Raw genomic sequence first — 11090 nt, forward strand, 5'->3', positions numbered from 1 at the left:
TTCTCCCAGGGAACCCAGGAGTTTCACTCTCACAAACTGTCATGGATATGTCTGCACTATCCAATGCAGTACTGTGCAGAGTTATCCTGAACTGGTTATGAATGTACTACTTTTCATGCCAGAGACTACAAGGCATGAGGCACTGAGGTATCCCGAGCCAGCTTTGTGTACACAGGACCAGAAACAGTGTAGCCAGCACAGTGCTATACCTGGATTAATAAGCCTTACTCCTTAGCAGAGTCTAAAGATGTTTGTTGGACCTGCTTTTGTGGCTGGACCAGTGAAGGCGTGAAACAAAGTACAGGAGGCCTTGTGAACACTGAGTGGACACTGTAAGTTTTAACCAAAGTCTTCAGCTTTAAATTATATTTAAAAAAACAAGGTTTGGGGGGTTTGCATTTGGTTTTTGGTTTTTTATAAACTACTTCAGTTTCTTAACAGCCTTTTCAAAACCACTAAAGCAAAACAAAGTAAATATTTACAATCATGACTCACACATGCATGCTCACTAATACATACCACCTTTACCCAAGTCAACAATTATTAACCAGTCACAAAGGTGTCAACCAATCATCCTTAACTTGGCTCTCTATGGTGTGCCAAACAAAAACTATGCCTTGACTAAACTCAGTGATTACAAGCTGTAAAATTATGCGTTAATACTTCTTCATAACAATAGCATAATATAGTTTACAGAGGGCAAATGCACCATCATCTGTGAGCTGTTCCTCTCCTGCATAGCTGGTTGTGCTTAGTGCAGCAATGTCCATATCAAAATGTGCTGGTTCTTTGGTCACGAGTGCTGTTCTTCCTTTGGGTCAGACACTGTTAGTGTTTTCCATCAGAGTGTGGGTGTTCCAGATTGCAAATTTCTTTATGTAATTTGAACCACAGAGAGAGTGATTCCCATGGGACATGGTTTACCATCAGGTGAAATCATAGAATCATAGACTTGAAGGACTGGAAGGGACCTGCAAGATCATCAAGTCCAGTCCCCTGCCATGGGCAGGAAGTTATTAGGCTCAAACAAGCTCAACAAGGTGCTTATCCGGCCTCATCTTGAACACCTCCAAGGATGGCAACATCACCACCTCTGCTGGGAGTGTGTTCCAGATTCTGGTAATGCTTACGGAATAATTTTTTTCTTAATGCCCAGCCTAAAATTTTCCCTCTATTAGCTTGTGCTTGTTTGTCTTCATCCTCCTTTGAGGTGCCTTCCTAAAGAGTTGCTCCCCTGGATCTTGATGCTCACCTCTAACATACTTGTAGGTGGCTATCAAGTTACCTCTCAGCCTTCTCTTACTCAGACTGAACAGGCCTAGTTCCCAGAGTCTTTCTTCATAGGGCCTATCGTCCAGGCCCCTAATCGTACAGGTGGCCCTTCTTTGTACCCTGTCAAGCTTATTGACATCCTTCCTGAACTGTTGGTGCCCAGAACTGGACACAGTACTCCAGCTGTGGCCTCACTGACACCAAATAGAGAGGGAGAAGCACCTTGAAACAGATGAGGGCACCTTGTCTAGCCCTTCCCTATAAGGGATGAGCAGAATGCATCCTAATTAGGCCTGTTCGGTCATGACTGAAGCTGCCAAATTGTACACCTCAGTTCCAGGTACAACATGACTATAATACAATCTTCACCTCCGTGTAGATCCACGACTAGAGATTTCCGGTAATTGTTAGTACCTGCACCTGTGGCACTTGCCCATCACCTTAGAATTAGGCAAATAATGCCTGGATCAAGACCACATAAACTAGCAATCATCTCATTTGAAACAGTGTTGTCCCACAGGGTGTGGAGTTAAAGCTGCTGTGCTGTCACTTCGTGATTGCAAGTGGTGTACATGTGTGAGAAGGTGATGAATGCACCTGTATGGCTTTATGCTGCATCTCCTAGGCTTTTTGTTTTTTTAGTCTAGCATTATTCATTCTTGGAAGTCACACTTTCATTTTTTTTGTTTGTTTGGGATTCTTCCAGTTCTTAATTCCAGCCATTTTCCTTGATCTACTTGTTCTGGAATTTAGCTCATGACATAGTCAATGCCTGCTTGGCCTTCGGCTAAGCAGGATCTTGACCCATGTGGACTAGTGGAGTTCTGTTTCAGAAAGCTTTGGAGGTGGAGGTTTTGGGTATGAAGTTATTATTCCTCACCTGCTCCAGAGCAACACTCTACAGGAGCTACCTGTGTACTAGCACACAGGAATGAGGGACCAGGGAATGTAGAGCCTAGTGCATGTCTGACTCCAAAGAACCACCAACCACTTTTTCCCAAGAGAGAAGCAAACCTGTTGCTTAAGGTGATAAAGTCTAGAGGCTTCAGTGAAGATTTCAGAGTGCCGTCATTGGCCTTTTTGCAGACTAATAGGATCCCAGTCCCTAATCATGGCAGAAATCCTCCATACGCACTATGCATGTTTTCTTTCTTAAAATTTGAGCCATAGCAAAGATATATTGGCTTTTTATACTGAAACGTTCTCATCAATTCTTGCAGTAGCGCAGATCTCTTTAGATAAAATAGCTTACATTTGCTCATGTGGAACATTTTGTAATTGCTAGGGTGTGTAATACATAAACATGTGTAATACTGCTCTGCCGCACGCTGTCTTTTATATCTCTAGTGGTTTCTGTTGTTTCATTAAATTAACTCAAATGAAATGCACCAACTTGCTGAAAAATTTTCCTGTCTTGAACTGTGTTTTTTTTAAATCGCAGATTTCAAGTTTTGCCCCCTGGTGAGTTTAACTGCTGTTCAGAATGTAGTATATTTCATCAAAATAACCATCACAGAATTCTTAGAATTTCCCATAGCTTTGTATTAGAAAGCAAATCAGTATTTCTGGTAAGTTATCACAAAGCTGTAGCTTGCCTTATGAAATCCAAGAATGTAAATTCACAACAGTTCCACAAGAGATGAAAAACCAGTTTTGGATGACAAGAAGAGATATAAATCTTAGTCTCCACAACCTGGTATTGGCTTTCAGCATTCCCAATTTATCAAATAAATATATGCAATATTGATAAATTATTTTCCCCATAAAGGTAAATCAATACTATATCATACCTAGCATCATATACAAATGCCAGATGGTTAGAGTCCAACAGCATTTCTGTTTTTCATTTTGCTGTGGATAAATGAGGAGTTCTTGACTCTGCTTTAGTTTACTTCTGTTCTTCCTAACTTTGCTTTGGTTTGTTGTTCATTTCATTTTGCTGAAGAATATCCCTGTTTTACCATGATTTGCAAACCCACTTCTACTCTCAATCCCAGTTCTGCTTGGCTCATGACACCTCTTCTGTTCTAAACCTAACTTTTTAAATTGAGTTTCTGTGGCATTTGTGGACCAGTCATAAAAGCTCTGACCCCACTTAGGGTTGTAACATTTAGTTTGGGAACTGCTATTATCAGCAGTGTAACAAGCTGAGGTGGCACCCTGGGAAAACCCTGCAGGAGAAACAGGGCTGGGTATCTTGTTCTTAGAGCATGGGTGGGAAGGGGGCAGCAGCAATACCCATGCTGGGAACTCCTAAACAGTTCCCAGCTGAGCTGCTGCCACCACTGATGTACACTGTGCTTACTCCAGATGCTATTCTTAAAATAGCAGCAGCCAGGGGCTGTTTTGGAGTCCTAGCATAGATATGCTGCCAGAGTGTGGACTCTGCAGGGTTAGTGGAGTGATTCCTAACCTGGCACCTGGGGTAGGTACCCCTCTGGTGCACCTTCAGTTATGCTACTGCTTGATATAGGGCCTAGAGAAAGAAAGAAGCACAAAGTCTAGCTAGTGACTTCTCTGCAAAACTTTGCCAGTGCCTCATTTGAAATGCTGAGATCTGAAAACTGGCTGTTGATTTATATGGCCTTACATCTGGGCTGTGTCTAAGTCTCTGCAGATTTTTTTGGACAACATTTCTAAGATATGGTCATTCTTATCTATGCACATAGCTGAAGTTTTCATGTATGCTCACATCAGTTCATATCTCAGCTATTGCAATATCCTTTTTCTGGCCTTGCTAATAATCCACCACTTTGATATGGCGACTTCTCTTTGCAACCTTCTATTGGTCCTGCCTCTTCATTTACATCAAACATATACTGTGTGTCTTCACTTTCAGAGCCCTTCTCAGACTATCCTCACACTATCATCTCTCATTCAGTACAAGCAGGGGCCTGGGATGGTGTGGATGTTAAGGTGGACAGCCCAGAGGTTGCAAGTTCAGGGCCATGGTAGAAGTATTTGTGATGTGGCCATGCCCAATTCCAGTGAATCTATGAATTCTGCTAAATACCTTGTCACAAGGACACAAAAAAGGAAAGTACAAGGAGTCAGGTTCTGCCCCCCCAGTAAACCCATCTGCTATTCTCTATTATCCACTGGTTAGATTTTCAAATAAGCAGCCCTGTGCTGTCTCCCATGCATGGGAGGCCCTATTTGTAAACATCCTCTAAATTTCATTACCTTCCTTCAGATCCCTCCCATCCTTTCCTTTGTCACTGCTTATCAAAACTTTGGAAGGAATATTATAACTCATATTTCAGATATATATCAATCTCTACTGTAAAGGATGAGGAAGAGACTTCATGGGTGGTAAGAAGAACAGATGATCCCACATCTTATTTCAGCAGTCTTCAACCTTCCTCAGAAAAATCCAGTTTTGGTTCCTGTCAGAAATAGGCTACAACACCAGATGGACCTCTGGTCTGATCTAATGACAGCTCTCTTCTTCCATCCACAGGCATATCTTCTGTGTTACATCGCGGTGTGCTCAGAGCTCCCAATTCTAAAATGTTTAATTTCTTAACAAGTCACCTTCACATGTAGGTTAAGTAATTCCATCAGTGTAAATGGCTGATTGAGGATTCTGCCTTGCTTCTTGCAGGCAAATTTTAAAATTTATGTATGACAGAAAAATATATTGGTAGATCATTATCAAATCAAAACTACCAGCTTGAAGTGAAGGCTGTTTAAAGAGATTTATATAAGAGCTACATACTATTATTGGTGTTGCTTTTAATATCTTATAACGAGTTTATTTGTAAGAGAAAATAAGCAAAAACATCAGTGCATCATTTTATACTACCGAGTCCTGATCACAGCCATGTGCTTTCCTCGGACTGCACAGATTACCTCCATCTCAGCTTCTCTGAGACAATGGACAATTGAAAATAGAAAGCTTGGTTCATTTAGAGACCAAGTCACTGCACAGTGGGCACTGAAATTGGCCTTTAAAATATACATGTTCCAGTGATGCTACTGTCCTGAATGGAGACTGATGTGCTATAGGTAGGACTACTTTAACTTCTTAAAAACTCTTTTCCTCTCTAGAAGACCATGGCTATATTTTGTTAGGTACTTTTCTTCTGGAGAGAAGCTTAATTTTTCTGTATGCTGTAAATAATTTCTTTCAATAATTATTTGCACTGTAGTGTATTTTAATGTGTGTGAAGGAATAAAATGGATGTTTCATTTCTATTATTGTTGTATTATTTTGCATTTATTGAAACTGTTGTAGATACTTCAAAGTGACCAGCCCTGCAGTTTTTCCTCAGGTAAAAATATCCACTGACTCAGCAGGACCTCAAATTAAACCAGTGGAAGTTTAATCACACACCAAAGCTGCAAACTTGATATTTCTTTAAAAAGAGTAATAGACATATAGTGTCCAATGCATCTGATTCCCTTTTCCTTTAGCCCTTTTGTACTCTGTACTAGCATCTTGGCAGCAATTACAATTCAGCTATTACAATTTCAAATCACAGTCAGCACCAATAGGTCAGTGTAGATAAGGATGAATCATATTCAGTATTATGTCAGCTTGCCTCTGTTAAGGTCCACAAAGTGAGCCAGATCCTATTCCACCCTTTAGTTGAGATCTACCTAAGTCATGGAGAGCAACAGGGCTTTTCATGGGCTGCTTGCATTGTGTGGAGCTGATTTTGTAGCCTTTTTGCGGCAAGCCTGCACCTCACCACTGATTGGCAGAGGGATGCCTGTTGTGTGGCCCTGCCTGTAGCTGCTTAATAGTGGAGAAGGGTGGGGCAGGGCCACATAACAATCCTCTCAGCCAATCAGGGGCAGGGGGGTGCCATCTTGGCTGGTCCCCTACATGCTCCCCCATGGGCTGCAGATACTCACTGCCACTGGGGAGCCAGCATTATATTTTTACTAATTTTTTTTTCCACCCACAATGCCCAATTTCATGATTTCAGCAAAATCTGCAAAATCACAAATTATACAACAATTTAGTTCATTTATATGCCTAAATGCAATCCTATTCCATCCTGTTCAAGCCCTGAAGAAAAGCTAACATAAAAATTGGTCCTTCTCGTGCTTATGGCATCTTGTGATTGATTTAGTTTTGAAGCTAAGATGAGGATGCATGATAGAAGTAGGTGTGTGGATGTTTTTTAAAGACTTGAACAGGAGGAATTCAGATCACATTTAGGTGCCCAAGTCCAGTTAGGTGGATTCAAAAGTAGATTGGGATCTGGCACACCATCTACAATAGTCATTATCATGTTAACTATCTCCTTTTCTCAAAACTGCGTTGAAAAACAGTAAATTGCCGAGAGAATATACTGAAGGTGTTCAAGATTGTGGTTGAAAACATACAAAGCAGTCTGATTAGCCATTTTACTACTCACAGGTTCCTCAAGTAGATAATAGGCAGACATTATGACCATAGAAAATTGAGCTTAAAGAATGCCAGAGTAGTGAGTGCAAGGAATAGAGGAATTTGGGAAAGAGCCTATCAATTATACATGCATTGGTCTGTGGTACTACCATATCTGCAATGTATCCATACCTGCTATTGGACAGAAAAATACCATTTTTTAAAAATCCACATATACTCTTTCAGTATTACAAAACGTACTAATAGTTCTGAATAAACAATTCTGACAAATGAAGAATTTTGACTAATGAAGAATCCATTTTACCTAATAAGTGAATTATTTTCATCAGGTAACAAATATTTTGTCAGGTAGCTTGTGGAAAATAGAAGGCAACATTTATTTTAACCCAATGGAACATTACGTTGAACAAAATAGAAATATGATGTTGCTCATAAGAATAACACAGTCCCAAGAGAGCTTCTGACCTTTCTGATTTCCTTCTTTATATCATTCCCGTATCTCATTACCTTCTGTGATCCTGATAATTTTCTAGATTTCATGAAGTTTAGATACAAACAAGGAAATATATTCTGTGGGCAAGACGCTTTCTCTCTTATTTTAGGTCAGAAAGTTTTCAAGATGACTCAGTCAACTGAAATTAGGAAAACAAAGAGCTTTAAAATGAAAAGTAATTTAATTCACAATACAGACTTTTGAAGTTGTCAGTCACTAAGCAATCCTCCCCCACCTCTCTCTCTCATATCTACTGCTGGTAAAAAAAACAACAACAATGTTTTGCTAAAGTGCTTGTAAAAATAAAGAGAAATAACCTACACAGGAAGAAAATAATCCAGTATCACAATAACGTTTTTTTAAAAAAACCAACAATGAAACAATCTTACAAAATGCTAAATATCTACTTATATTAAATTGGGTGGAGACAATTTTTTCAGCCACAAGATTTTCTTGATGGAATGATGGAGTGCCTGAGGCTCATTACAATGCATGTACATTTTGAACAGAATTTTATTTTACCTACTGGACAGCCAAAGTACAGCCTGTGATCAACTCTGAGTTGCCCAACAATTGCATAGGAGCAATTCCATTACCGCCTCTGGATATGTAAGTTCCTCTATTATGGGAACAAGGAGACAACTCTGTTTCTGCAGGGCAATTCTATCAGGATAGATTTTGGCTTCTGTAGGGGATGCCTAGCTTTTGTTCAGAGTGGAAGTGATATCAAGATTTTGCCTTCTCTTCCCCCATTCCTCACCATATGCTCATCTCCATGCCTGACAAGCAGGGAAGAATGAAAAAAAGACAACAACCCAAACAGTACCATCTCTGTAGGAAGCCATGCCAAAGGGGGTGGCATGATTGTTCTGCCAGGACACCTCACTCCCTGCCATGTGCTCCCTTCCTGCCTCTGTCACAAGCTCATCCATATGGCCTCATCTGTAAGGGAGATTTAAAAGATGGTTTGAACTGCATAATGTCAGTGACTGGGCTGTTAGGCATTTGGCTCAAAACCAGCTAAAACTGAGAGCCCTTGTCAGCTGAGGCCACTGCAAAAAGCAAGAAAGTCAACAATCTTTGGCAGCAGAGGATCCATATACAGCTTTAGAGGGGATTCAGTTCTTCCCATAGGAAATAAATCCAAACAGTTCCTGCAATCCCCTTTCCCCCACAGCAGTGGCTTTGCTAGGGCAAGGGAATGAAAGCTCAGTCCATGCTCCAGTTGCTTAAGCCAGCAAGATTCTCAACCTTTCTGACCTTACGTCCCACCAACCATTGGTCCCAAAAACCCTGGTCCCACCATGATAAATGATGAACAGGGGAAAGCCCCCCCCCCCCCTCCCTGGCGGCTGGTCAACAAGCAAACCCAAAAGAGCCAGCAGCAAGCCCGCCACTTCTCTTCATCCCACCTAGACGACCTTCACATCCCATCCCACTGGTTGAGAAACACTGGCTTAAGCAACTTATCAGTGAATTTCTGATACTAACCCATTCCAGGTGGCAATTTTTCATTCAGCAGGAACATAAGCCAATTGGTAAAATGAGTGAGCAAGACAAACCACACTCAACCATCTCAGTAAAGAAAGACACGTCCTCTTGTATATGTGCTGTGTAACAATGAGGCTTCTGAACAGGTCCCATGCATGCTTTAAAGATACCCTACCTCTTCCCAGGAAGATTAGCAACTTTTTTTCCCTTTCAGGACCTCAGTGAGTTTTCCACCCCAAAAACCAGAGATGCAGGGATGCCTGGTTGGTCAGACAGGTTTTCAAAACCCAGTCCTTCTCTACCCTTCCACTACTGACAGTCAAACTGCTGCATCTAGAAAGCACAATCCCTTTTCTAGAAGTAATGCTTAATGCAGAAGCAACAGAAAATTAATTCACCATTACTGGTACATGTTCTGGTGCTTCCTAGAGAGATTTCTTCCTCCAGCCACCTCAAGATAAGCAGAGACATCAGATCAGCTATAATAAAAGGTACAAAGCTGGACATTGGGTGGCAGCAGTCCTGTGGGAATCCACCTCTAACATTTCAAAAACAGGCATGAGGGGCATCCTTCCCTGCCCTGCCAAGGCATACACAGCTCAGTCTGCAAGGATTTCACTCCTCAGCCTCATTGCAAGAGGCTGCAGTTTGGGCCAAGAAGGAAACAGGCTGTCAACAACATTTTGATGGAACTGCTGCACTAGAGTAAGCCATTCCTCCAAATCAGAGACTTGTCAGAGCAGCAGGAAGAGTGCAAGAGGCAGGATCAGGAAGACAGAGAAGGGGAATGCCTCTGGGGGAGGGAGGCCACAGACAGATAGAGGACTAGGAAGTCCTACAGTAGCTGGGGGCCTGGTTTGATCAGTCGCAGGCCCCAAAGCACATAGGGTCCTTGGCCCAAATGCTGGTACTATTCAAAGGATAGACCCGGGTCCTTTTTCAGGCCCAAACTCCAATCCTGGGACCTGTAGAGGTACATCCCCCACCAAATGTGTCCTCCACTGTGTTGGACCAGGCTACTCAACAAGTAGGATGATTTCCTGCCCTGCCTCCAGCCCCATGCGTGGATGTGATCGGGCTGCACAATGAGTGCTGCCTGACAGCACCCTTGGGGAAGCTGCAGCAGGCCCTAGGGAGTTCGGCATGCTCAACCCAGCCCTGGCAGCAGTGTGGACCCCAACAGCATCCTCCAGCCATCTGCAGCCAGATGGGCGGGGGGTGCACTGGCTGCTGCCTGCTCACTCAGGCTCTTCCCAGGCGGGCAGACACCAGCCCTGCACTCCTGGTGGTGCAGGGCAGTGGCGCTGGCTCCCACAGGTTTGACTCCCCCCGCAGGCTTTGAGGGCTGTGCTCCAAGTGACTGGGAAATAGGATGGAGGAAGGAGCTAGGGCAGGGGTGGGCAAAATACAGCCCACGGGCTGAATATGGCCCACCAAGCTATTCTATCTGGCCCACGGGGCCCCTAAAAATTTTAGAAAATTAATATTAATCTGCCCTGGGCTGCCTGTCATGCCTCCCTCAATGGCTTGCCAAAACTCAGTAAGCAGCCGTCTGCCCAAAATAATTGCCTGCCCCGATCTAGAGGGAAGGAGGAGGGCAGAGACATAGGAAGGCAGCATAACTTGCCAGAAAGACAGAGACACTGGGGTGGTCGTGGGTCTCACCTGCATGCGGCAGTGCCTAGCTTAGGTCAGATGCTCCCTCCACGGAGGGGTCTGGCAGAGCTGGGGGCAAGGAGATTGCAGCCCTGATCTGCTCTGTCCCACCTAGGAGATCTGGGAGAACTGAGTTGATAACAGGGACAGCGTCCTGGATTCCCCCTAGATATAGTCAATCTCCTACTGTTCACCTGCACTCCAGCAGCATGACAGGAGCCAGAAGAGGCCTGGGAGGGGGAATACAAGGGGGGCAGGGGGCTGCAGGCAGCAAGCATCACAACCACTAGTGCTCAAGTTATGCTCTTGCACCTCAGGATGCAGCCTTAAATTATAGCTTACGGTACTTTTCCTGGCTGCTCTGTAAGTTCAACCCCATCTCCTCCCTCTCCCCCTTTTTGGTTGCAATTTAGTTTAGTTATTTATTGTTTTGTGGCTAGTTGCTTAAAGTTAATTTTTGTTCAACAGCTGTTCTTTGCAGGTCCTTGTTTTATGGTTGCACTTAGCACACAGTTAACTTTTTATTTTTCTGGTTACACATTGAACATAGTTAATTTACTGTTTTCTGGGACTTTGTACATAGTAACATTTTGTTTGTTGGGTTAATTTTTTTTTAATTAACCTGTTTTGATTTTTTTCCATTTGGTCAGTTTTAGCTATTTAGCCTTATTTATTTGGGTAGAGAACTTAACTGAATGAACAACACAAATACAGTGTTGATGGTTCCCAAACAGTAGTAATCCAACCCAAATAAATAAGGCTAAATAGCTAAAACTGACCAAATGGAAAAAAATCAAAACAGGTTAATTAAAAAAAAAT

The 11090-nt window shown here is 42.6% G+C and overlaps 1 long non-coding RNA gene across 3 annotated transcripts; it reads right to left on the minus strand.

Annotated features, from left to right (window-relative positions):
• Positions 1-6176: 6176 nt before the first annotated feature.
• LOC109300264 lies at positions 6177-10628 on the minus strand. Of its 3 annotated transcripts, XR_002098176.1 has the most exons (4): positions 10466-10628; positions 9014-9066; positions 7951-8066; positions 6177-7263 (listed from the first exon to the last, which is right to left on the minus strand). It is a non-coding gene; the product is annotated as an uncharacterized LOC109300264 (long non-coding RNA). The 3 variants fall into 3 exon arrangements; XR_002098173.1 differs by lacking the exon at positions 6177-7263 and having other exon boundaries at positions 7488-8066; XR_002098174.1 differs by lacking the exon at positions 6177-7263 and having other exon boundaries at positions 7488-8066; positions 9014-9094.
• Positions 10629-11090: the final 462 nt, after the last annotated feature.

The sequence above is a fragment of the Gavialis gangeticus genome, unplaced genomic scaffold (assembly GCF_001723915.1).
Source record: "Gavialis gangeticus isolate Ggan-Ray unplaced genomic scaffold, GavGan_comp1, whole genome shotgun sequence".
Lineage (NCBI taxonomy): Eukaryota > Metazoa > Chordata > Crocodylia > Gavialidae > Gavialis > Gavialis gangeticus.